Raw genomic sequence first — 27,794 nt, forward strand, 5'->3', positions numbered from 1 at the left:
CACTGAAGATACAGACCTGGTTCAAGGACCTCTTGGTATAGAAGCAGAGGCCCGTGAACAAACTCCTGTGATATGGGAGTTGAAGGTGTTGGTGGGAGGGACCATGGAAATAATAGGAAATGCTCCAGGAAGCACAGATACCTCATCGGATTGGCTTTTTTAAATCAGGGAACTCTGCAGAGAGATGACATAAAGCTGCATAGAATTTTTTCCCCACAGAAAAGAGAAACTTACCATCAGGGCCAATGGAGAGGCTGTAGGTGTCAGAGACAGGGACTGGTTCTGATGGGGCTGAAGAGCTGGTTCTCTGATGCTGTTCCATGTGTCCTCACGAATGGGCCGCCGAAGGCTCCTCACAGTCTAAAACTGATATTTCCCACTGATGTTTCTACATATACAGTTGCCCCTTGAGCAATGTGGGTTTGAACTGTGCCAGTCCACTTATACGTGGATTTTTTTCAGTAAAAAATGCTACAGTACTACACAGTCCCAGGTGGGTTGAATCTGCTGGATGCAGAACCTCGGGTACGGAGGGCCAACTCGAAGTTATACATGGGTTTTCCACTGCTTGCAGGGTCCACGCCCTAACTGCTGCCTTACACAAGGGTCGCCTGGACAACCTTAGTGAGATTGGTCAGGAGGAGAGAGAGGAGGTGGGTTGTGTGCTGTGACACTCGGGTTAAACTTGAGGCAAGAGAGAGGTACAGGTTCTAGAATCCCATAGAACTGGGGCCTGATTTCACTGGAACATGTCAGTACAGGTTGCGTTCAGGAACGTTCTCCTCAAGTATGGATCCCATGCTGAAGGTATGATAACTGGGCGTGGTGACCACCCCGTTTTTCATATATGCTTTTTATTAAACCAGTTTCCACTTTTTCAAATTGATTTTGCTTTTTAGAGCAGTTTCAACAGCAAAATTGAGAGGAAAATGCACACGTTCCCATGTATCTCCTGCTCCCACACATGCACAAGCTCACCCGCCGTCAGCATCCCCCCAGCCAGAGCGGTACATTTGTTACCATCAGCAAACCCATGCTGGCACATCGTTATCACCCAAAGTCCATCCTTCACATTAGACGTCACTCCTGGTGGTGCTTATGCTGCAGGTTTGGACAGAAGTATCATAATATGGGTCCATCATTATGGGCATGTGCAGAGTAGTTTCACTGCCCTAAAAATCTCCACTGGCTTCTTTTTGAGCAGGCATGAAAAAGTATTTTTGTGCTTTTGAGTACTGAAAGTGTGCCACACACAAGACATTGGGGAACCTCCAAGCACTCCCCCAGATCCCTAGAAAGAAAGAGAGCAGTCAGCAGGAGCTGGGCAGGGGGCTGCATCCACTTTCGGAAACTGTCAAGGGGCAAATATCAAACACAGAGATTTGAACCACTCAGAGTCCTGAGAAAGAGGATGTTTCCTAAAGAAAGCTGGCTGTCGCTTCTGAATGATCAGCATCTTCCCAGGTACATGGGTATCTTCAGGCTTGAGGTTTCTGTCCAGCCTCGAAGATCTCAGCTCCGTCGCATTTGTTGGCCACGTGCTTTAGTTACTCGACTTGCCCAGTGTGACATTTTGCATCGTCCTCTGTCTCTAAGTGGCTTGCTGCTAGAAAGATAACAAACACTCCAGGTTTATACTCAGAAAGTCAAATACACCGCAAATCTTGTACTTTGAGGGGTTTGTCCGTAAGGAAGCAATAATTACCGAGATGGGGCATGTGACTTTTCCAACAAACCACACCAGCCTCCCTTTCTGTGAGGAAATAATTATGTTGAGACACCAACATGATGACGGCCTGGTGACTTCCCTGAGAAAAACATCCAAGGATGTTCTTTTGAGATCACATGCAAGGATTATATTTGCTTGAGCTGACGTCCTTTTCTTTCCTTTTTCTTTTTCTTTTCTTTTTTTCTTTTTAGCTGTAAAAACAGTCACAAATGTAAGTGCTCCAGCCTTGAACTTGTCAACAGTCAGTGGCCCACAGATAGAGATGTCACCTGTCTTTGGGGACCAGACACCAGAGCAAGTGTTTCTGTAGGAATGAAGGGCCTCAACCACCGTACACCTTTATAAACTTGGAATTTCTTTCTGGTGCAACGTCCATGATTCATAACACAGTCATGTTGCTGGGGAATGTCTCTTCAGATAGATTCTATCTCTAAGAACTTAAGTCAGGGGATCTTCAAACAGTCTCTCGATTTATGGACATGAACCTCTCACTCGGGGAAAAGAGCTTTTATTTGGTGAGCACCACGTGAACAGAGGCTGGTAAGAAATAATTAGGGTTCTCTCCTCCATTTTGAATCTCCGAGATGTCCCCGCACAAGTGTGGGTGGCCCAAACTTGCATTTGTGAATCTGCAGCGAAGATGGAGGGGCTGCGAGTGGTTTGGGTTTGGGGAACATGACTAATCTCAAGTCTCCCTTTCTTTTGTTTGTGCAGCGTCTCAGTTGCTGTCCCCCCATCAGCACATTTTGCTGCAAATCTCAGCGTGCCCTCTCACTTTCGTTTTACTTAATGCATTTCTGCATTTTCCCAAGGCCACACGAGGTGTTTTCCTGCGAACAGCACGCCTGCTGCAAATAACTAAAATTGCCTGGGTCTCGGAATCTGAGCCTTCATATTCTCCCATTATTATTTGGTCCTATTGTTCCTTAACTTGCTCATCATTCACACGGTGAAGGAAATTCCATTTGGTCCTTTTAAGACCCGCCAGACTCGCTGACTTCAACACTCAGCCCCAGCTAACTTCTGGAGATTTCGGTTCTTTATTGAAATGGTCCTTTTAATGTCATCTTTAATTTAATCAAATGGTGTCATCAAAATAACATTTACTCTATTACTGCAAATTCACTGCATTATTAACTAGTGTAACTAGACAAAAAAGATGGTACAAACCCCCATGGAAATATATACTTACTGTAAAAATGGATACAGTTCATAGATGTTCTATATTTAATTTGCAGTTTCAAAGCACTCTCTATGGAGAGGTTTTATGGTTCTGAAATAATTTAAAAACACACTTTACTACAACTCATAGCAGGTAGTTTTTGCCAATTTGGGAAGTTATGGTATCTTGTACTTTTCAAAGTAACCTGAACTATATTTTTTAACGGTGACATACTTCTCTTCCATTAGAAATGGGCATCAGTCCCCACACCACAAGTGGTACAACCAAGGACTCGCTACTTTTCCTTTGGTCCCCTCAAACCAGCCACATATAAACAGCACAACATTTGTGGGTGTCACCGGGATCTGTATCGCTCGATGAAAAATACCAACTCAGTAATGCCACTTTGGATAGTTTGATCAGAAAGCAGTCATGTGTGGGACGGGGGTCAAGGGTAGGAGGGTGATGTAATTTTATAATCCTTTCTTTGTTTCAAAAGAGAAAAATGTACTGGGAGGCAAGAGTTCTGTGTTCCAGATGTTGAATAAATGATTTGCTAGGCTCTAGAGCGGGACTTCTCCAATAGCTAGACACATACTATCGAAATAATGCACTACTTTAAAAATGCTTGTCCACCCCCTTTCTCTTGAGATCAGTACTCCCATCATCCAATTAGAAGCTTTGTTATCAGAACTTGCCATTAGCTATTTCCTGAGAAAGCGAAGAGAGATAAGTTCAAAATCTGTCTTATGGTGTTTGAAGTCTGGTAGGGGACATAAACATTTGAGAAGAATGATGAAGTCATTCAGATGTTATAATACAAGTCTTCAAATGGTTAACCATCCATCCAACTGTCCATACCTCTGTTTATTCATCTTTCCTTTCAACCATTTGTCCATCCGTTTGTCCGTCCATCCATCCATCCTTCCATTCCTACTTCCACCCAGTCATCTAACCATCCATCCATCCATCCACCCATCCACTTCTAGGATGTCAGAACCATCAGTGGTGACTCTTAGTGTGATATGAAGGCACATGTCTTAGTTGAAGATCAAAGAGCTTGTCAAACTCTGCAGAGTAAAGCAGAGGTCCGGATATTGATGAGACCGCATAGAAATACAGCATCAACAGATCCAGAAGTCTTGCTGAGGCCAGATGCACAGATTGATGAATCTGAGAAAAGTGGAGGAAAGATGTGCTGCATCAGTGGTCCTCAGCCTACTGGCACCATCTGGGGAACTGTTAAAAAACCCTGAAGCCTGCTTTCCTCCTCTGAGGAGTCTGACTTAATTGGGTTAGGGGATAGCCTGGGCATCAGGGTTTTTGAAAGCTCCCCAGGTGATTCCAGTTTGCAACTAAGGTTGGGAATAAAGGGTGTGTGAAGAGAGATATTTCTGGATGATTGAAGGAAATACCAGTGGTGTCTGTGCCTTAGGTCTGTCAGTGAGTCGGTGCGTGGTGCATGGGTGAGCAGGACTAGTGTAAAGGACCACTGGTCAGGTCACATGTCATAGGAGTGAGGGACACGGGGTTGTGTTGTTGATCACATAGCAGGGACTAGACTGGGGCAGTAGGACTGATTACAGCCACCCATGTTTTCGTATATATATTTTTTGAAGTATAGTCAGTTTACAGTGTTGTGTCAATTTCTGGTGTACAGCACATTGCTTCAGCCATACATGAATATACATATATTCATTTTCATATTCTTTTTCACCATAAGCTACTGCAAGATATTGAATATAGTTCCCTGTGCTATACAGGATGAACTTGTTTATCTATTTTATATATTCCACTCAGTATCTGCAAATGTTGAACTCCCAGTTTATCCCTTCCTACTCCCTTTCCCCCGGTAACCATAAATTTGTATTCTATGTCTGTGAGTCTGTTTCTGTTTTATAAATAAGTTCATTTATCTTTTTTTTTTTTTAGAGTCTACGTATGAGTGTTATCATATGGTATTTTTCTTACTCCTTCTGGCTTACTTCACTTAGAATGACATTCTCCAGGGCCATTCATGTTGCTGCTAATGGCATTATTTTATTTTTTTATGGCTGAGTATTACTCCATTGCATAAATATACCACAACTTCTTTATCCAGTCATCTGTCGATGGACATACAGGGTATTTCCATGTCTTGGCTATTGTAAATAGTGCTGCTGTGAACATTGGAGTGCATGTGTCTTTTTGAATTAAGGTTCCCTTTGGATATATGCCCAGGAGTGGGACTGTTGGATCATATGGTAAGTCTGTTTTTAGTTTTCTGAGAAATCTCCATACTGTTTTCCATAATGGCTGCACCAAACTGCATTCCCACCAACGGTGTAGGAGGGTTCCCTTTTCTCCACAGCCTCTCCAACATTTATCGTTTGTGGACTTTTGAATGACGGCCATTCTGAGTGGTGTGGGGTGATACCTCATTGCAGTTTTCATTTGCATTTCTCTGATAATTAGCGACACTGAGCATTTTCCCATGTGCCTATTGGCCATTTGTATGTCTTCACTGGAGAACTGCTTGCTTAGGTCTTCTGCCCATTTTCGGATTGGGATGTTTGTTTTGGTATTTTGAATTGCTAATACCTGGCTTGTAATGTTTGGCTTCTAATCTGGCCACAATAAGGGTCCCAGGCCAAAGACACACCTGCTTCTGGAATGGCAGAAAATGATGAGACCAGGGCTTCCTCTCTCCTAGTGTTATGCTTGGCTCATGGTACATTCTAAAACCAGTCCGTGTCTGTTGCTGAGTGACCAGCTGGCTTTGCCCTTCTTTATCTCTTTAGATGTGTTCTGTAGCAATGTCAACTCTTAAAATGAAAGAAGACTGCTACCCAATGGAAGTCGTCCACTTGCTTTAGGTTAAAGCCATTGGAGATGCAACCACTGTCTCATTTTGTCAGATTCTTACGTGGGAAGGATATAAATCCATGATTTAGCAGATATTTATCAAGTCAAGCACTGTCAAGCATGGAATCGATCAGGGGTAAGAAAGAGAAGAATAGTTTCTACTTTAGTCTGGGATCTTACGATGTGGAGGGGGCAGAGAGCCAAATAAGGACATTCAATTCAGCAAAACAATTGTCACCATTTCCCATGGCATCAGCCACTAGGATGCGTGAATCTGAGATGGAGTTCTACAGCAGTTAACCCAAAAAGAGCATATTTACCTTTTCAATTTAGGCGCTTTATTTTTTCTTGTTAAATCAGCATCATCTTTTATTGAATCTCTGTCTCAGTTGTCACACTTACACGCACACAGGCACGCACACGTGCACACACACTTGCACACACAGATTTTTCAGAGAGTTTATGTTAAAGGCAGAGAACTTCAGAACCTCCGGGTTTGCTTTGGTACCCAAATCCCTTAGTTTACTGGCAACAGAATAATCTATAGTGTATTCTCCACAGAATATCTTTGGGAGAAAGAAATTACTCACTTGTAATTGGACATCTCAGAAAGTAATTGGTCCCATAGATCTGGGCTTTCCAACCTGCAGACCCATGAGACTCGAGTGTTCTCAGCTCGAAGAAAAGACTGATGTTCCCTCGAAGAAAAGACTCATGTCAAGCACTCAATGGTTATGTTCCAGATCACAGTCTTGCTAAAATCTGGCAGCCCTTCATACATGGTGGGTGATATCTGAAAATAGGTTTATATAGGTTAGTGAGAAAAATGGGGGAAATTACCATAAGTGAGTTTTTTAAAAATCACTATTATGTGATTGGACTGATGATTTTATAATTTAAAATGGCTAAGTTGTTGTGGTTCTCTGTAAAACTCGTTGGTGTAAGGAAATTTTGTCTTTGGCTGTCAAAGAAGATGTAGTCTGTGGTGTGCACAAAGAAAGCACACAGCAGATAGACAGTTATGGGGTGGATGCGTGGTTGGGTGGGTGGTGGTGGGTGGATGGATGGATAGATGGATGGATGGATACGTGGTTTATGAATGCATGGACAGGTGGATGGGTGGATGGATGGATGGGTGTGTGGATGGATGGTTATAAAGATGAATGAAAGGGTCTCTTCTTAAGAGACTCTTTACAAACTTTCACATGCAGGAGACTCCTCGCTGTAAGGTTGTTAAATTAAGAATATTCTGGTGTGTCCATCCCAGCAATTCTGATTCAGTCGGTCTAGAGAGAAACTTGGGGATCTGTATTTTTTGAATAAGTGTCCTAGGTTCTCATGGTCTTAGATAGTTTTGCCCTCCTGGATCCTAATTCATCTCTATTCTCACTACATCATCTGTGTTATTGATGTGTAGAAATCACTGTATAGTTCCAGCTGCCTGCTTTGAAAAGGTGCTGCTTTCAGATTCACATCACAGGCATGTTGGAAGGAACAGAGAGTAGACCCAGAAGCCAGGCCCCTGTTGCCAGGGACAGCCCTCCTGCCTCTCATCAGGACCTCCTTGCAGGATGCTCCTGAACAAGCCTGGATGTGCCTTCATCCTGTGACCAGAGGGCCAAGCCCTAGGGGAGCTTTAGAAAGGGGTGCTCTTGGGGTGAACAGGGAGAGGTTTGTCTTCTGAACTGGCACATCTCCCAGGGGAGAGAGGGAGAGTGAAGCCTTTGACAGGGACGTCCCTTGTAGGTGACTCTCCATGTGGTATGATTTGGAGATGGCCTGTCCTTTCCCCTTCCTGGTGGCTGAATCTCACACCAGGGGGCAGAAATTTGGGGTCAGTGTGGTATCCATCATTTCCTGGAAGTAATCAGATTGTGAAGGAGAGAACGAAGGGCCCGAGGGTGCCGGACAAGGGGTCCTAGAAGGTGGAAGAGTTTCACACCTTCATGGTTTCCTCGTAGGCCGAGTTTACTCTCAGGGATAATAGTCATTTTCTAAGAAAGTGAGATTGCTGTACATTGCATTTAAAGGCTTAAATAATGTATTCTGTCAGACAATTCTCTGAAATGGTTTTCCAAGTGAATGCATCAGAAAGTGCCTAGAAGGAATGCCTGGCACAGGGAGAGGAGGGCATTCAAGAAATGTGAGCTGCTTGAATCAGACTCTGCCTTGTGTATCGTTCGTACGGTCAAGTGCACGTGTCTTAGAGACAGCTAAGTGAACTTGCACACCTGTGTCAACACCACCCAGATCAGGATAGAGAACATTTCCAACCTCCACCTAAGGCTCACTTTTGCCGGTTTCCAGTCAATAAATCCATCATCAGAAGCCAGCCAGGGGTCTGACTGCAGTCACCATAGCTTTCTGCTGTGGAGTTTTCTGTAAATAGAATCGTTCAGTGCTCACTCATTAGTGTCTGTGTGAGTTTACTCCTCATTATGAGGTAGCACCCAGCCGCAGTATTCCATTCTCCACTACTGTGTAGGAGGCCATTCCTTCCAGCGTTCTGTTATAACGAAAAAAGTGAAACATACATTACAGTTGAACGAATTCTGTAGTAGGCACTGATCTAGGCACCACCTGGATTTGAAAATTAATATTACCCTCACTTACATTTTACCCATTTATCTAGCCCTCTGTCTGTCCATCCTTCTATCTTATTTTTTGATTCATTTCAAAATTAATTGCAGACATTGGTCCCTTCATACCTAAACACTTAAGCAGGTGTATCATTATTATGTTATTGTTGAGCTTTATGTTTTCTTATGATTTTGTTGAACATATGCTTTTAAAAAATATTTAGAATAATGAAATGATAAAGCTATTAAGAACCAGCATTTTTTGAGTATGGATTGCACTAAGCACTCGGCATGTACACATGCATTGTTACTTCCATTTCTGGATGTAGAAACTGAGTCTTGAAGATACAATCAACTTGCCTAAGTTTACAGAAAATGTGGGTTTTGGATGTTGGTTGACTCCAAAGCCAGTCTGTCAGCATGGATTCACTTTAATTTCAGTTCAAAAACAAAACAAAACTTGGTTTCAGTGCCCATCTCTGCCACTTAACTAGCTGTGTGACTTTGGGCAAGTGACCCAACCTCTCTGAACCTCAAATTTGTTCAGTAATGAAATAGGGATAATAATGTTATTGCTAATGATTCGATGAGATTTTTAAAGGCTCAGGAAAATACCTTCCTTATTCAGGTTCATAATCTAACACTTCCCACAAGATTCTGGAATTGTTAGAAGTCTGTAAATGGGGCTGTGTTGCTCACCCCAGTTTTATTGTCGCTGGTGCTTGTTCGGTCCTGAGCAGCTCCCCACTCTTCTGTCTTTTCACTCGGCGATGATATAATATCTGGAGGTTTATTGATTATTTGTTTGATTCTATTGTGGGCACAGGAGCAGTTCTTAGATTAAGGCTATTAGATTCTCCCACAGTATTGCCGTGGTTTATACAATTGGACAAAACAAGTGATCTAATTTGGTCTCAATTTGCTCTAAAGTAGAGCTGAAGGAGGGAGGTGCTGTGATTTGGTCCTGAGCTTGGGAACAAGTAGAAAAAGTTATCTCCAGGTGATTCCTGTGAGCCTCATCAACTCCGGATGCACTGCGTGAGCAGGGCTGCAAATTCAAAGCTTTTTTGCTTGGTTTCTTTTCTTTTCTCTGAGCTCAGGAACCTAGCTTTACCTATCCAACTGAGATATTAAACCCACTGATATAATTTATTTTTCCACATGAAATATCTCAGGAAAAAAAAAAAAGAGTACCAGGTTAAGTTTTCTTGAGGCACTGGCTTAAGAGGCGATGGGTATGGATATAGATATCCCCAGAAATAAACCGTTTCCTGATGGCTGCTCGGGGTGGAACCACATGGAAAATTTTCCTTTTATTTACTGCACATCCTCTACCCTGACAGCCAAACATACTTTCATCTTGCCATCTATAGAAGTTTCAGTTTTGCATTTTACTTTGACGTTATAAGCCAGTTGCATGATATTATTGATGCTCCCTGCATGTCATTTGTAATGGTGGCTATAAATTCCATTTGTTGGCTAATAATGTCGTTTATTTAACTAGTCCCCTAACGTAGAAAATTTACATTGCTTGTAGATTTTACTTATTATAAGTAAGCTAAAAAGTAACGTGTGAGTGTTTTAGACTAATAAATATGATATATAATCAACTATTTCCTAAGATCAGATTTCCATAAGTAGAATTACCCAGTCAAAGAGGCTGCATTTTTTAAAAGAGGCTGAAATATATTGCACAGTTATTTTAATGGCATGCCAGTTTCATCCAAAATGATATTTGGGGTTCAGTCCCATGTACTACCTGTCCTGCTTTGGGGAAGATTACTTAACAGCTCTGTGCCTCAGTTTCCAATCTGTGAAATGGGAAAAATAATAATTCCCCCTTCGTAGAAGTGTTGTGAGGATTGAAGGAATTAATGTATACAAAGAATGTATGTAGCATGTGTCTGGCGCATGGTAAGGGCCTAGTAAGTATCATTTGTTTTTATTATCAACCATTATTATTGTCTTAATGGAGGAACAATCTGTGAATACACAGAAATCCTCTAAAGACTTCCTTTCATCTGTCATTTCAATTTCTCCCCTTCTAAAACTTTCCCCATGGTCACCCAGCAGCCCCTGAGACACACAGGACATGTTTCCAGCCCGTTTCCCTCACCTCATCTGCTTCTCTGAGAAGCCCATTCATCACTCAGTGGTGTCTGGAAGGGAAGAGGCAAACTCGCGGTCCAAAATAGGTTCCCAGTGGATGAATCTACCCCTGAACAATTGGGAGGTGACCACTCCTGCTCACCGAGGCTTTTGAAGGCACCTGACTGGAGGAAATGTCCAAGACGGGGTCCATACAGATCTGACTTGGGAGATCTGGATGGACGTTTGGTTCTGACTGGATGCAGGGTCACAGAGGACAGGGGATGACTCAGGAGCTGGCTGCTGCAGACAGTGGCACTGAGTTCAGAACCGGTGGGCGCTGTAATAGCGGGGTGAGGGCAGGACGGGAGAGGATGCAGGTGGCCCTGCTCCAGCAGCCTGGGACTCGGCAGCGACAGCGGTAGCAGGATGAGGGAGCGGGGAGCCTTCCCTCAACCCCTCCCTTTATAGTCTTGTGTTCTCACTTCTTATTTAGCACTTACCCCCATACATTAAACGTGTGTCCATCTCTGTGTTTAATCTCCACTTCCTCTGGGTTCTCTAAGAGCGAGGAGTGGTCTCACTCATTTCTGATTCCTAGTTTCGTGCGTGGTCATGTGGGTGAACGAACGAATGAGTGAGTTATTTCCACACTCTCCAGAACTCTCCCCCATTGCCCTTCCCACGTCCCAGCCCTAGGCGGAAACTGAGCTCGGAGTCCTGGACATTCTCTGTGGACAGATAGACAGTGACATTGCTAATTGCCCAACAGGCCAGGTCCTGGTGATGTCCCAACCCCTCCCCAGGGAGTTTTCGCCAACGTCGCAAAGTGGGGCAGCAGCCTTAATTATGGATGCAGTTGTGTTTCCTCATTAACCATCCCGAGCAGAGGGACCGTACAATGACTGCGACCAGTTCGCTTCACATGTGAACTCTGACCTCAAAGCAGTGGGGCGGGCTTTTTCCCAAGGTCCCTGTTGATGGTGACAATACGCCCGAGCCCCAGCTGCCAAGAAGGAGAGCAGAGCGTGTCTTTTCTTTCTTCTTCGTCTTCATCTTTTTTTTTTTTTTAAACCACGCTCATTGGTTTTAGGAATCATTAGCATGGTAAAGATTAAAGCCATTGGAGATAGCACAGATTGTTTCATTTTATTATGTTCAATTGGATTGGATCCGAGCCATTTGCAAAGTGCAGTATTACCATAAGAAGGGACTTGGAATGTTTGTCACATAATGCCCCTTCCTGGAGAAGGCAGTTTCTTAAAATTTAAAGGAAAAAAAAAAGACTTGAAATAGCACCGTTTTCTCTTGCTTTCAAAAAGGTGCGACGAAACAGAACTCTTTGTGTCCAGATGTCCTGCCTGGGGGACCTGGTAAGGGGCCCACCTGCCTGGATCCAGCGGCCCTCGTCCTTAGGCACTGGCTTCAGGGATAAAGTCACGAAAGTAAAACACAGGACTCCCATCCTGCTCTGCCGACAGCCATTTCCCCTCTATTTATCTTACATTGTTATGTTCCACCTGAGCTGCGGTTCAGGAGAAAGGCGATCTGCTGTGGCTTTAACAACAGCCACAAAATAGTGTTCGGGAAACGTCAGACCCAGTGAAAGGCACCAGTCGCAAAGGACTGTGTGATGCCATTTACATGAAACGCCCAGAAGATGCAAATCTAGAGAGACAAACAGTAGATGAGTGGTTACCTAGGGCTGAGACGTCTCAGAGGGCTTGCAGGGGACACCAGCTCAATGAGCGGGATTCCTGCGGGACTAACGAAAATGTTCTAAGTTTGAGTGATCACCGCACAGCTCTGTGAATATACCGAAGGCTACTGAGTTGGACATTTTAGGTGGCTGAATCGTATGGTATGTGAGCTCTATCTCAATAAAGCTGTTAAGAATAATATGGAAACCACAATGTAACTCAGCCAATCCGATGCTCATGTCCCTGCAGTGTCCCCATTTAAGTCCAGGCTGGGACAGAAATCCTGGTTGGCCTGAGCAGCACGTAGTGGCTTGAGTCTTTCACCGCCATCCCAAGCACTTCTTCTGTTAATCCTGCCTTTGGAGCCATTACCTCTTTTCATACCAGCATCACTATGTTGACTGTCAATCATAGAATCACATGTATCCCTGCACTGTTATAATTTTGTTTGATTCCCTGCCTCCCTGCCCCCCCCCCATACAGTGTAAAGGCGGTGTTTCCAGTTTACTGTGAGCTATTTTTGATTAATATCAGTTACGGTGACCTCACGGCCAGCGTGGTACTTGTTGAGAACATACAAGGAATAGGGCATGCCTCTTGCCCTAGGCAGCTCATAGTTTATTTGGGGAAAACTGATACTATCTAGGGAAACCAGGGAAGATGTCAACTAGGAGCTTATGTTTGATCTGCGTCTTGAATGTTACACAGAAACTCACCAAGCATAGAAGAATGTTACACAAGAAACTCACCAAGTTTGAGGTAGAAGGAATAGCATGGGGAAGGGCATGGAGCTGAGAAAGAACATGGCATGGTGCCAGAGTTGTGAGAAATTTGCTGAGAATTAACTGGAGACCACAAGGTAGGAAAATAGTATGTGATACACCATATGCAGAACTTCCGTGGAGCAGTGTTCGCTACACTCATCCCATGTTGATCGAACTCTTGTGTATGACAAAAGGAAGTGTATTGGTTCATGTGCTAGGAAGTCTTGGAGTTACAGCTTCAGGCACAGCTGGATCCAGAAGCTCAAATATGTAATCAGATTATTTATCTCTTTCCATCATTTAGTTAACAGTGGTCTCTGTTTGACTTACTTCTACTGCAGATTTTCTCTGCTACTGGGAGAATGGCTGCCAGATGGACCAGTCGCCCATTCTCATATAATATTAATAACAGTACAAGGAGACCTCATTCTCTCCCAGAATATTGTATCCCAGGGAAGATTCTAGCCCAGTTTAGATCACATGCTGTATCCACAAGCCCACCAATGAGGTCAAGAGATAGGCTGTTTAATTAGCCAACCAAGGTCATGTGTCTTTCATTGTGGATCAGAACAACCTAACTGACCCCCAGGATCAAATGGAATACAGTGTCTTGTTTGGATGCATCATCATTTATTCAGTTTATTTATCCATCCAATAGCTGAAGAACATCTGGTAAAATTTTTATGATTCATATATATTTTTTAAAACAGTCACCATTTATATTTCTAGCTTATATATCTGTGCTTACAATTGAAGGACATTCCTGAATTGTATAAATCTTTTTTTTTTAAGAGAAATTGCACCTATTTAAGTATACTATGAAACCTAAAAAAAAAAGAAAAGAAAAGGAATACAGTGTGAATTCCAGAAGAACAGAAGGTAAAGGAAGGATGGTGTGCTGCCTGGGCAAAAAAACAAAAACAAAAACTATAGTTAGTTTAGCCCCTAAACTCCCTAGGACTTTTTATTTCTAGTACAGGTGTTAAGCTACATCTCTGGTATCCTGTCCTTGTGGTACTGGACTTCGAGCCTTAGCTGAGGATTTTGCCTACATGGCTGTTCAATTCCTTTTAGGTAGAATATTAGTAAGAGATAAGAATAATTCATTCAGAGAGAAGTATTAATTCATTTCTTCTCCCAGGACCTCGGTTGCCTCATCAATAAAATGGGGATAACAGTGGGGACGTTGTAGGCTCTTAACAAAGATCTACTGGGAAGAACACACACTCAGAGAGAGAGCGTTACAGTCCTTCCCAGGCAGGGTTGGAGTGTGTCCACCTGCTGTGTGCACACCTTCTCCCTCCACCTGTCACTTCAGCAGTCTCTGACCTGACAGCAGGTCTCCCCTTACACCCTACAGCCGCAGACCTCTTGGGAGAGAGCAGGTTGTTCTCCATGTCCCAGCAAGGAGGCAGCTTGGGGCAGGTGGCAGAACCACATCGTTTCCAGATGAACCAGGGCTCCCCGGACCTCAGCTGCCGCGCTCAGAGGGGTGATGAGACAAAGAGCCAGATTTAAATTCATGTAATGTTGCTGTTTGTAACATTGAATACTTAAGACATCTGCTCAAAGTCTCGCATTATAAATGAATGGAAAGGATCCAGGAGTGTTTTATTAGATGGGAGCTGTTAAGTGAGTGCCGCCGAGTTGAAAGCAGGATCTTAATCAGAGATTATTTATATCTATAATATTTTACGAATTAAAAGCAGTAGAAATAGTCACCGGAAGGATGTCAGTCAGCAAGCAGGGGTGAAGAGAGAGAGAGAGAAAAAAAAAGAATGTGAAGCCTAGAAGACAAAAGCTGATCATCTCTGGGGGAGGAGGGGTGAAAAAGTAGCAAATTTACCGTCACTGGCAGGTGTCTAAATGTTCCGTTTAAATTAAACAGCACGCGTCATAAAGGAGCAGGGCGCCGCACGTCCCACCCCGTGTTTCTGTTTCGGCTACAGGGCCTATTTTTCTTTCCCTTTCTGCTCAGCCACCTTCTCCTCCCTGACACTGGGTCAGCCCAGGGCCCCTACTTCATTATTTCCTTTTACTTTAGTTCATTACGCTCTGCGATTCAGTGGAAACATAAAAAATGGTTCTTAATTTTAATTAATGGCAAACTTAGAACAGGCCCATTTAATAAATCTCTTCTCTGAACTTAACAAGTCTCGTCGCCTGTAAGGGCCTCCTGTCATTTTATTAGAGCCGGAGCCTCCCTGCCGAACGGCTGAGTAATTGACAAAAACTGCAGGTAAAGGCATGAGACACGTAATTGATTCATACGATCTCTTCCGCGGAATGCAGTGAAGAGTTAATTATTCTTCCCCCCGCAGTTGGGACTCAGCTGTTGTTTCCACTGGGATTAAACAGCTGTCAGCATTGTTAATGACATCAAATTCATGCATTAAAATCCTCCCGTTCCCTTCCCATATAAAGTGGGGTTGCGGAAATCTCCGCCGTATCCTCCTTTATGAAGGAGTGAAAAATCCAAAGAAAGATAACGGCCCTTATTACAAAACCACAGACCGGAGCTTGTGTTGATGGAATCTCGTAATGAGTAATTAAGCCTCTTTGCAGAAGTCGAGCTGTCATGTTGGTGTTTGGGTACTTAAGTTCCCAGGTGGAAGCAGCTGGGAAGACTGGAAAGGTGATAAAGGGAAGACAAATAGAATCTTCTAGAACTATCTCCACTATTTTCTTTTTTAACAACACAAAACAGAGTTGCTAAATAATTAACCAACCAAAAAGGGCCTTGTATGTTCTCAAAGTATCTGCCAATTTCTTCAAACATCTCTAACAACGTATCTGATGGACAAGGAGGTGGCCACATCTCTCTCTGAGCATTTTTCTTTCTGGCTTAGTCTCTCAAATTGTATGAATATCAACTTCAGGGTTTGGTTATTGTCTGCCTTACTTTGCTTTGGTTGGTTTTACAAAGCACTGTCTTCGCCAATGAAACTTTGGATCCTGAGTTTGAGAAATCTGTCCTCGAGGGAAAAGTAAATGAAAGTATTTCTGGGTGTCTTCAGTTACACAAACTCCTATGAAGACTGGAAAGCAGGGGCAAAAAGGTGGGAGCAGCCGTCCAGGGCTTATGAGCTGAGGGCCCCACTTCTGCTAGTAAACAGAATTGGGAAATTTCCTCCTCCAGCTAGGGAAAAATACACATGCGTAGAATTTTGCTTTTTTCCGTCAGCTTATTTATTTCATTTAACATTACTAATCCTGGGATTATTTCAAGATAATTGTACTGTTGGTTTGCTTGCTTTTTCCCCAGCAAGACAAAACTCGCACAACATTTGCATTGAAGGTTTAAAATTACCTTCTAAATGGTAATTTCTAGAAACACTTTGCATTCAAAAAGTATATTCTCCCTACTCCTGCCCCAAAAGTGCAGTTTGGTTTCACAGATCCAACACGAGCAAGCAAACTCAACCTAGTTAATGCAAGCGTACAGAAGGAAGGACAAGAACGAGGGAAATACAGAGTGAAGGAATGTAGAATGAAGGAAAAAGAAGGCAAACTCATCAGAAGACCGACTCTTGGATTTGTGTTAGAGAAAAAGCATCTTGAAGGAACCCCCAGGAGCTCGGAAGCAAAGCAGTTAAATAAGTAACCATCTTCCTGTCCAGATAATAAAATAGGAGAGTTTTATGTGGGACATCAATAAACATCTTAATTGAGCGGCACACGGGTCCTCCCCTAACACTCGCCTCACATGGCACTTGCTTTGCAGAGTCTGAGGACAGGAGGAAATCACTCAGACTCCAGTTCTGCAGTGAGACGAGCCTTCATTTTCCAGAACCAGGCCCCGGTGCGATGTCACGAATCCATCTTGGTTACAATTATCTGCCTAAAGTAGCCATATATTATTTCCTGAAAGCATTATGTGTTGCACAAGAAAAAAATTTTTTTTTTTTTTTTGCTTTAGCAAAAGCCTACTGTTACTGAGTCATAGGAAACATTCCCTGATGGAACCTGTTCAGTCTAAATGGCTAATACTGTTTGCAGTTACACGTGGACAAACCCTGAGACCCATGCTCACTCCTTCCCTGGTGTTGGGTCCCCCAGCTCTCCGCCCTTCAGATGGGATGTTTAGGGTGTAACCTCCCAAGGCCCACAGCCCAGGCCTGGAAGCAGAGGTAATTTATTACCCCAGCTTCTCGTCCACGGGAGGCCCAGGGAGGCCTTGAAATTCGCAGCTGCAAGTCAAGTTTCACCAGTGCAGTCACGGAACTTAATGAGGCCCCTCCGGACACGGAGAGAGATGGACAGTTCTAGGCTTCCTGGCTCCGATCCCTAATCCCCTACCCTCTCCTGAGGAGACCTTCGTGGAAAGGTCTCTCCTTTTGCTTTGTCATTCTACATGTCAACTCTCAACTTGCTTGGCCCCCCAAAATGTACTGCTGCCAATTAAAGACATCCCTACCCCCTAAAATCCAGCATCGTTGAGCTTTACAACATAGTTACTGTTCAGTGAGCACGGATGAGAATGACCTTGTCTAATCCACGAGTTCCCAACTGGGACCGAATTCCTGCCCCCAGGGGACATCTGGCAATGCTGGGAACATGTTTGGTTGTCACAACTCAGGAGGAAGGGCTCCTGACCTCTAAGAAGCAGAGGCTGGGGCTGCTGCAGAGCATCCCAGGGTGAACAGGACAGCCCCTGGCAGCAAAGAATTATCCAGGCCCAAATGTCAATACGATAGGGCTGAGGGTGAGAAACCCTTGTAGAGAGTGTTTCTCAATGTCTTATTTGATTATCGCCTCCCACCCCCAGGAGCCTTTTCAGACAGGATTTTCCTAATCGCCCCCGCCCATGAAATCTTAATACCACAGCTATACTGCAGATCTGTTTCTGTACTGTATGCATAATGTGCTTTAAACCTTGAAACGGTAAACATTTTTTCTTCCCTCCCTCCCTGCCCCCAGCACCAATTTTCACCCCTCTGGAGGTGTTTCCGTCCCCACCCAGCATGCAAGGTCTAGGGAAGGGCTTTATCCTTCATCCACAAGCAGCACGGAGCCAGCGGAGACCTGAGCAAAGCAATCTACGTGGTGATGGGTTGCAATTTTAAAAACAGTCCTGGTGGACTTGTTGGGCATGGGAGGGATTAAGCAAGACCCATGGCTCCCAGATCCAAACGTCCCTCCCCATCAGGAGCAAACCTCCTCTTCCAGCAAGACCAGCAGCCACATGTCACCTGCTCCCCTACTCTGAGCCCCTGCCACTCCAGCTCACTGGACATCCTCCTGCCCTTTGAGCTGCTCGAGCTCTGGAAACTTTGTGAAACTTCTCTCGGAGATGCCACTCCCTTCCAGTGGTGCATTTGGCCCGTTCCCCCACGCCAGGGTCTAGCAAACATTAAAGGATGCTCTTGAACCCAAAGAAAGATTTCAAGATTGGGTCTTCCTTGTTTCCTTGGATGTCCTGCACAGTTGCTGGCACAAGAGAAGGCGCTTGATCATTATTTTTTGGATGGATAAATGAATAAAGGCTTTTCTCCTTGCAAAGCTGCTTGCATGCTTTAATCTAGCCAGCATCTTGTGAAACACACCTACTTCTTTCTGATCTTTGCTTTTCGGCAGTTTTGAAATGAGAACCAATGAGGCTGCTTTTGCTCTTGGTCCGCTGGGCCCTCACATACCCCCAGCACCCAGGGCTGTGCGATCAGAGTCTCGGATCCGGAGCACGTGATGTGCGTGGGCCTGTGACTAACAGAGCCACACAGCATATGATGTGGAGGCCGACCGAGCAAGTCATCTCTAAAGAAGGGACCCGCGAGGCAGAGGGTGAGAGCCCGAGGCCTTAGAAGGAGCCTGCACTTGGCCAGTGCAGCTCGACCTGAGCCTCAAGGATGGAGCCAGGTGGAGGAGCCAGGTCAGGAATCCTCACCTTGTGAGCCCCGTGATCTTGGCATCTTCAGGCTCTAACATCCATGCTGATAGGGTGGCTCCCAGATGAGTGTGATGCTGAAATAAATAACAGAAGGAGAAAATGCCCAAGGCATACTGGGGGCTCAACACTTAGTCCTCCCTCTTCTCCACACTTGGCCTCTGGACTACAGCTTCCTTTTTAAATACTCTGCCATGGGGCCCATCTTCCTGCTGAGGTCTGTAATGTCTCTTCATTGCCTGATTCAGATGCAAAAATGGAGGGCAGGGGTTGGGAAAGCAGGTGTGCCCCCTCCCACCGGCCCACCCCCTGGCTTTTCCTCTATCTCAGACCCAGCAACAAAGAAGTAGCTGGTTAAGATTCAGCACCTCTCTTGGTTGGTTGGTTTTGTTCTGTTGCATGAAGCACACCTGCTCATCGGAGATGTGTCCTCTGGTTTGGGAGAGTCAGGCTGTCCCCAGGGCTCACGCATCCCTCAACACAGAAACTCATTGTCTGCCCTCAGGCCATTTTGTAACAGCCTTTATATCCTCCCCTTCCCCGTGAGTGGTGTTTCAGGTACCCTACACATCTTTGAATCAAGAGGTGGTTCTGAGCCACTCCTTTGGGTAAGACTTACTCAGACAGGCGAGCCACCAAGGACTCTCGAAGGAGAAAGGAAGGAAAGATAGTGATTTTTCAGAAAAGTACAGGCCTGGAAGCTAAACGGCCTCGCATGGGGACTCAGGGGTTCTGGCAGGTCCTGAGAGGCCCTGGAATCCTCCAGATAAGATGTCTCTGCCTAACTTCCTCTGATCATGGAAGTTCCTTGGGTGGCCCTATTCCTGTCCTGGTCCCCCCACTCCCAAACAAAGCAAACCCCGGAAGCCATAAGGAGATTAGCTAAATGAGCCTCCCTCCCCCCCACTTTAATTTTCCCTTCTGGAAACCCCCCACAGACCTCCTTTCCACGTAGGTCCTCACCTGGGGGAATTTCTTCATTCCTTTTCCTCTGAGGGGCTTCTTCCACAATTTTTTTTTATTCTTTTTTGTTTTATTGAAATGTAGTTGATTTACAATGTTAGTTTCAGGTGTACAGCAAAGCAATTCAGTTATACTTACATACATCATTATTTTTTCAGTTTCTTTTCCATTATGGCTCATTGCAAGAAATTGAATATAGTTCCATGTGCTGTACAGTAGGTCCTTGTTGTTTATCTATTTTATATATAGTAATGTGTATCTGTTAATCTTAAACCCCAATCTATCCCTACTCCCCTTTCCCCCTGGTAACCAGTTTCTTTTCTGTCTACTTCAGGTTTGTAAAGAAAATTTGTGTCTTTTTTTTTTTTAGATTTCACATATAGGTAACAACATATGATATTTGTCTTTCTCTGACTTACTTCACTTAGTATGATCATCTGTAAGTCAACCCACGTTGCTGCAAATGGCATTATTTCATTCTTTTTATGGCTGCGTAGTATTCCATTATGTGTATATATGCTACATTTTCTTTATCCATTCATCTGTTAATGGACGTGTCTTGGCTATTGTAAATAATGCTGCTGTGAACATTGAGGTTCATGTGTCTTTTTGAATTAGAATTTTCTCTGGATATATACCCAGGAGTGGGACTGCTGGATCATGCGGTAACTGCAGTTTTAGTTTTTTAAGGAATTTCCATGCTGTTCTCCACAGTGGCTGCACTAATTTACATTCCTGCCACCAGTGTAGGAGGGCTCCTTTTTCTCCACACCTGCTCCAGAATGTATTATTTGTAGACTTTTTAATGATGGTCATTCTGACTGTTGTGAAGTGATACCTCATGGTAATTTCGATTTGCATTTCTCTACTAATTGAAGTATCTTTTCATGTGCCTATTGGCCATCTGGGTGTCTTCTTTGAAGAAACATCTATTTAAGTCTTGCCCACTTTTTGATTGGGTTGCCTACTTTTTTTGATATCAAACTGTATGAGCTGTTTGTATATTTTGGAAATTAGTCCTACAATTTTATATAAACAAAAGTGAAAGATGTGAGGAGATAGAAGAAGGAAAGGGGTACAAGCTGAGCCTGAGGGGAGCGCTCAGAGGCAGGGAAATCATAACAGAGGCTCAGAGGTCAGCGCCAGCTGCTGGGTATTCAGGGCTCAGGAAGGTGCCTGCAAGTTTGTGACTGCCCCGCAGGACCCCTTCCCCACCCTGTGCAGACACGTGCTCCAGTTTACCCTCACCCTCAGCTTCCCTCTGGGAAGAGATCTTTCTGGGAAACAGCAGACACACATGCAAGCAAGGAAACTTCAGGTGTACTGTTTTTTTCTGTGGGGTTTTTTTTTTTTTTGAGGTAAAATTCACATAACAGAAAAATGAACCATTTTAAAGTCAACAATTCAATAGTATTTAGGGCAGTCACAATTTTGGGCAACCACCACTTCTATCTCTTTCCAAAATATTTCATCACCCCACGGTAAAGCAGTCCATTAAGCAGTTCACCCCCTATTCCTCCCTCCTCCCAGCCCTCGGAAGCCACGTATCTGCTTTATGTCTCTCTGGATTTGCCTCTTCTGGACATTTCATATAAAAGGACTCATACAATAGGAATCAAACCTTTTGCATCTGTCTTCATTCACTTAGCATAAAGTTTTCAAGGTGCATCCACATTGTAGCCTGTGTCAGTACTGCATTCCTTTTTCTGGCTGACTGATACTCTGCTGTATGTTTATACCACTTTTTGTTTAGCCATTCATCCATTGATGGACATTTGGATCATTTCCACCTTTTGGCTATTGTGAATACTGCTGCTATGAACATTCACGTACAAGTATTTGTTTGAACACCTGTTTTCAGTTCTTTTTGGTAGAGACCTATGAGTGCTCTATGCCCAAAGCTGGATCACATGGTGATTCTATGTTTAACTTTGAGGAACTGCCAAACTGTTTTCCACAGCAGCTGCACCATTTTTGCATCCCCATCAGCAATGTACAAGGGTTCCGATTTCCCCACATCCTCTCCAACCGTTGTTTTTTTCTCAGGTACATTGTGATCTCCCTCTCACCCACCGCCCTTTTCAAGCTGGAATGAGATCAAGATATAAAAAGCTGCATCCACCTTCATTGGCATCTGGCCCCTTTGGTGGGCCACCTTGGCCCTACCTGCTTAGAACTCCGGTCTCCCTTTTTCTTATACGGACCCAGCAAATATACCTTTGCTCCAGATTGCCATTCAGGGTCCATTTTATTTTATGCTCCATACATTGTGGGTTGCTCCACGGTGGTTACAAAGAGAATCTATGTCATTATAGAATGTCTGAAAACACAGAACAGAAAGCACACAGAGAGGGGAAAACCAGCCATCCACAATCCCAAGACCCAGAGCTTACCCCTGTATTTCAGTTGATTTCCTTCTAGTCTTTTTTTTCCCCTTATAGTTGTTAGGAATTGGCTCAGCTCTAAGTAAAAACTGCTACTATTATCAACGTCCACAAAAAGATAGTATTGTTGCCAATTCAAGTGGCATCCTGGAGACTTGGTAACAGCCAAGAGAACTAAAATGATTCCAGGGACATTGTGGGAATAAAATTAGCAGTGAAAGTGTTTATCTAAGATCTTTAAAATTGCAATGCTGAGGAAATAAGCCCTTTTGTATCTGTTTCAGGGTAAGTGGGTGATGAACTCCTTTGTTGGGGTGCTTTTATGCGGTGCCCACTTTTTTGGGGAGAGGACCTCTTCCCACCAGACAGCTTCTGCTCCAGTGTGGATCAGGGACAGGTTAAAGGCCCTCAGCACCCAGAATTAGTGAGAACTGGCTGCAGCTCCGGTAAGGGTTTTACAAATGTTCCAGCCAGCTGGCAAACAGAGATGTGGCTGGGGTCTTGCTCCTCAGATGTGTCTAAGACAAGGAACAGCACCCATTTCTTGGCCCCTGTGCAAGCACAGCTGAGACAGGAGATGCCGAGGAACCTGGGAAGGTCCCAGGAAGCCCATGGCTTCTGCCTTCCTTTCTTAGCCTGGGAGGTAGTGGTCAGTGTCTCTCCAGAACAAGTGCCTGGGTGATTTTGTCCTCATCTGAAACATATGGCTGATAACTGGAGGTAGTGTGTGGGTTAAGTCAGTGTGTGGCCTCCCTGTCCCCAGACCCCTACCCCAAGCCCCTGCTGAACCATAATGACCCTTCACCTTTGCAACTATTTAGTTTTTCAATCCTTGTTGTGAAGTAGATCACATTAACTCCATTTTATAGATGGAGAAACTGAGGCAGAGTTTGCCAAACGTGACTCATTCTTCTTAGCATTTCCATCTTTTAAAAAAATGGAGATCAGCCCTTTCACTGCTCATTTCACTCCCCCACCCCCAGAATCATTTTAGTCCTCTTGCTGTAACCAAGTCTCCACAATGCTACTTGATTGGGCGACATCAGAGGCAAACCTCAACTCTCACAATTAACTGTGCCGTAGTTAATTAAATTGACGGGCTGGCGCTCCAGCCTCCATGAAAAGACTAATAGTTTATTTATTTATTTAGTCACTTACAGAGCTTTTCTACCTGCCAGCGCCTTGCAGGATCCTGTTTCAGTATCCTGATGATGGGGATAATGATAGTGTATCTGATTGTCCCATAGTCCGAGGAACCATGCATGGCATTTTGAGTTAGGAGCCAAATTTTGACCTTGAAAGTGGGACCAGATCTACTTTTTCAGCTCAGCCCTCCCCCAGGAGACAGAAGTCCGGGTTTAGGTACTAAACCTACTGCCTTTCATAGAAGTATTTTGCAGAAGAGCTTATTTTCACCATCTTCTAAAAAAGAAGAGGAGAAGAGTATGATCTTGAAAGTCCTGAATTTTAAAAGATTCCTGTAGAATTGTGCTCACCAGGCAATGGGGGAAGGTCACATTTGCTCATTTTTATTTGCCTTCAGAAATGTCAAGACAGAGTTATAGGAGGTCCCGGGGCTGGCCCCACATTTTGGTTCTTGATTTATGCATCGATCTTTGCTAAGGAGCTCTTTGCTCCATGGTCATAGGGTATTTTTGTATGTAATGCAACAGTACTTTCCAGAGCCCCCAAAGCCTCCTTGATATCTTCTTGTGGATCATCTGTCTTGGTGTTGAGCCTGTGTCCTGAGTGGGAGGACCGTGTGTCATTGAACTTGCCTGAAATCTGCGCATGGTCTACAGGTGACATCCCTGGTGTATTAGTCATTGGAAATGGCTTCACCCACACTTCCCAGCACGGCTCCCTTCTTCCCTTATGAGAGTTTCTCTGTGCTTGTTAATGCCTGAGCCATTTCATAATCTCTGTGTGAGAATTCAGAAATGCCAAGGGAGGAAAAAAATGCCAACAGAGACCTGCAAAGCTGAGTGAAGGGAGCAGGGACAAAGCCAGGAGATATCTGTACCTCCACATTCAGGCTGATTTTCCTAGGGAGCATCATTTAAGTCCACAACAGCCCGTAAAGGTGGGGAGAACCAGCTCTGTTTTTATGATGAGGGCTGGAGTGCAGGAGTGAAGTCCTTTCCCCACGTCCACACTGAAGATGGTTTGATTTCAAAGTACTTGCCACGTGCACTCTGCCAGGTGCCATGTGAAAGGTTAGGCGGCTCCTTCAAACATCCCTTCAAACATTTAACTGCGACTGCCCTCTGCTCTGCTGGAGGAAACCTTAAAGAACACTGGGGACCCGGGGTTTTGATTGTCAGGATCTCAGATTCAGTACCTCTCGCTGGTGGATGCTGGTCCCAAGTTGGGTCACACGTGCCTTCTGTGGGATCTGGCCCCAGTGAGCCACACGAGGCTTGGGTTAAACCCTGAGAGATTTGAATTCCTTTTCCATCATTGCTCCGAGGAGGAAAGCCAAAAACAAAAACCGCCTGTGTTGTACATCTGCCTAAGAACTAGGAATGTTGTATTTGCATTCCTTCCAACTTGTGTGTTGGCAAAATATAGACAGGCCCGCTTGAATCGCTTTGACTTTGCAAGCATGATTTTTGAGCAATTATCTGGGGGAAAAAATAACCTCCTCCTCACTAAATAGGTCTGTCAAAAAGAGTCCTAGTGCACCAAGCCATTGCTAGAATACACGTGTGGGCTGGTAAACCCGCCCCAACCAATTAAGTAGCAGGATGTCGACTGCACTCAGGCCCTTCGTGGTCCACAGACAGGCTCGTGCAAGTTCATTTTCATCGTGGTGTGTATGTATCTTCAGACCTTAACTGACAGATTCTCACAGTGAATCGAGTAGGGAGTTATCAATTACATGGTTAGCTGGGCGCTGCCATGGTATGCTCTGTGGCTTCCTGACAGAAGCAGGCAGAAAAGGAGGGAAGGTCTGATATTTCTGGTGCTGAAGGACTGTTAATATTTCAGCCCAGGCCCCTCAAATATCTGTGTTTCTCTAGTTGGGAGAAAATGTGCATTTGAATCCTGGAAACCCTAAAGAAGTCTGCATGAATAAAGAGTGATTACCAGAATATTCTCTTCTAAAATATATTTTATTTATCCAATGAATACCCTCCTGAGCGTCTCTGTATCCTTCCTGTGATGGCTAAATTAATTGCATCACATTTTGATTTCTTCATGGTGATGTTGTGAACAGTACTTGAAATAATAAAATTACCCTGCACAGATTGCTTATAAAGCCATTTGCGGCCAGAGAAGCCGTCACGGGGGCTAGAGTTCCCTTTGGCGGCAGGATAATATATTCCTTTGTTTTCCTTTGCAAAATATGTCTCATGGGTTCTCCTTTAGCCTGAGTCTGATCTGGAAGTGGACATGTCTTTTGCTTTTTGTGGACTGAAGCTGAGAATGGCATTCTGAAATATATCTCCCACTGAGACATCACACTCCACCATTAGGAATTTCTTCACAGATTCATGGACTCTGTGAAAGACCAGGATGCAAACTGTTTACACTTAATAAATGGGGAAACCTGAGCTGAGGAAGGGCAGGGCCCAGGGAAGGAGCTGGTGCAAGAACAGGGTCTGGAACCAGGGACTCCTCATTAATGGTCTTGGACTTGTTCTATGGCACCCTTTTATTTCCTTATTTATTTTGTAATGTTGCTTAGGTGTTCTGATGTCTGTGTTGCCAGAGATTTTAAGGTTTGTAATTGATTTACTAATTGATTTTTTTTTCAAAGTGCTCTTTATTGTCAGTCCTACATGAATGATCTGAGACCAAATCTTGTCGAGTTGGGTCGCAGAGTTGAGGAGTTGGGGGAGGAGTCTGCCTGGAGCAGTGCTGTTATGGGAGGTGACTACTTCAAGCCAACAAGATGCAAGTAGCTCACACACTTGGCTTCAAAGTATTCCTAGAAAACACTTAACAAAACAAATGATAAAAATGTTCGAGTTGAATGCATTTCCTAATCACAGCTTCAGTGTCAAAAGCACCAGTTATAACCAACACTATGCAAGAGGGCTGCAACAAAAACACCTATTGTGATTTTATTATTATAGGGAAACTGCCTCTATGGGTTGTAAAATGGACAATGTGCCAAATACTTTGTTTGCCCAGAGCAGACCCTTAACTCTAACACATAACCAAGTAGAATGAGAACTAATGTGCTGAGTTGAGCATTATGCAATATTCTGTTAGGACAGATATTCTCCCAGGAAGGATAACACATTACGTGTCTTTCAGTGAAGACTGAGCTTGTGTTAAACCTGTGCCTTCTCTTCTGATAGGAAAGACCATGATGCTATGAAAGGAGGAGGAAGGGGAGGAGGGATGGGACAGGGGAGGATCTTGGGATGGGTCCTATGGCTAAATGTTCACCAGCCTGTTTCCCTTTTCTCCTGGTCACATTAGACTACCTAAGCTGTTAGATTTGGCCATGGGACTGAGTTCTAACCGATGGCATGAACCCCAGGATGGAACTGGCCTGGATCCCTGAATGACTATGTGGAGCAGAACTCCCTCTAGTAAGTAAGGCTTTACAGGAACAAGAGATCAACTTGTATTGTTAAGCCTCAGTGACTTTGAAGTTTATCAGTTATAGCAGGTAGAGTTATCTCAGCTAATACAGAAAGGGGGGACTTGTGAAGTGGTCCATCTTTTTTGAGAGCTGGCCCTTGTGTTTCTGCCATAAATCCAGTATAACCACACGGCACATGTCCTTGTGCTGTGTTTGTCTTCAGTAGAGCTTGGCCTTCTCAGGAGCTTTACAAAGTAAACCAGAAGCCCTTTCCCCTTCCGCCCTCAAAGCAGCACACTCTAGTTCAGGAGTAAGCAAACATCTTCTATGAAGAAGTTTCTACGCTTCCCAGGCCATGTAGTGTCTGTTTTCCATTACTTACATCTGCTACTGTAGTGTGGAGACAGCTACAGACAAGACGGAATGAATGGCTGTTTCTGTGTGCCAGTAAAACTTTATTTATAAAATAAGAACAGGCTGAAGTTGGCCCCTGGGCTGTGATTGGCCAACATCTGCCCTGTGTGGTGTCCCAGGTTGGCAGAGAGTCCTGGCATCCCCTTTTTTCAGAGTGCTATCGATATACTTCTATGCAAATCAATCACCTGATTTATTCAACAACATACAAGCTGACCCTCAGGATTCTCCTGACAAAAATATCATGCACATCCTCTTATTTCTGGAGCGGCACTGTTAGAAGTGGTCAGGTTTTCCTTGTCAGTTTTCATGATCTCCTCTGTGGTACCTGCCGATAGGTTCCTGGCATTTTGGGTAACAGGTACGTACAGGGCATGTAACAAAAAGGAGAAAAAGCAGGGACGGAGGACCACATGGAGAGGGAGGATTGATACTTTTTACAGTGAGCTCATCCTCATTCCAGTATGGAAGTCTGGCTTTATTTGCCAGTTTAGGAGAACATGGACAGATCCGTGGGCAAAAAGAAAGAAGCCTGGACCCTAGCCGGGATCCAAGTGTCTCCGAGGGCCTGGCCCCTCCTTTACCACTCCATCAGGAGCCGAGTCCGGCCACGCATTGTTTTGGACTTTGTATCAGAACTGCTGAATTCCAGCCGACTTCCGCCCCAGCAGCAGAGGCTTCTGTGACATTCGCGCAGGATTCCTTCCTGGACGTCCCTCCGGGGAGATCTCCATTTCCTGCTG

The 27,794-nt window shown here is 44.3% G+C and overlaps 1 protein-coding gene and 1 long non-coding RNA gene across 3 annotated transcripts in view; one reads left to right on the forward strand and one right to left on the reverse strand.

Moving 5' to 3' along the window:
* The window catches only part of WWOX (WW domain containing oxidoreductase), an 897,467-nt gene that overhangs the window by 673,286 nt on the left and 196,387 nt on the right, over positions 1 to 27,794 (forward strand). The window lies entirely within an intron of this gene.
* On the reverse strand, positions 838 to 8,126 carry LOC140698192 (uncharacterized). 2 transcript variants are annotated; one of them, XR_012075804.1, is made up of 5 exons: positions 8,027 to 8,126; positions 6,326 to 6,528; positions 2,922 to 3,002; positions 1,706 to 1,920; positions 838 to 1,606 (listed from the first exon to the last, which is right to left on the reverse strand). It is a non-coding gene; the product is annotated as an uncharacterized lncRNA (long non-coding RNA). The 2 variants fall into 2 exon arrangements; XR_012075805.1 differs by lacking the exon at positions 2,922 to 3,002.

The sequence above is a fragment of the Vicugna pacos genome, chromosome 9, assembly GCF_048564905.1.
Source record: "Vicugna pacos chromosome 9, VicPac4, whole genome shotgun sequence".
NCBI classification, from domain to species: Eukaryota; Metazoa; Chordata; class Mammalia; order Artiodactyla; family Camelidae; genus Vicugna; species Vicugna pacos.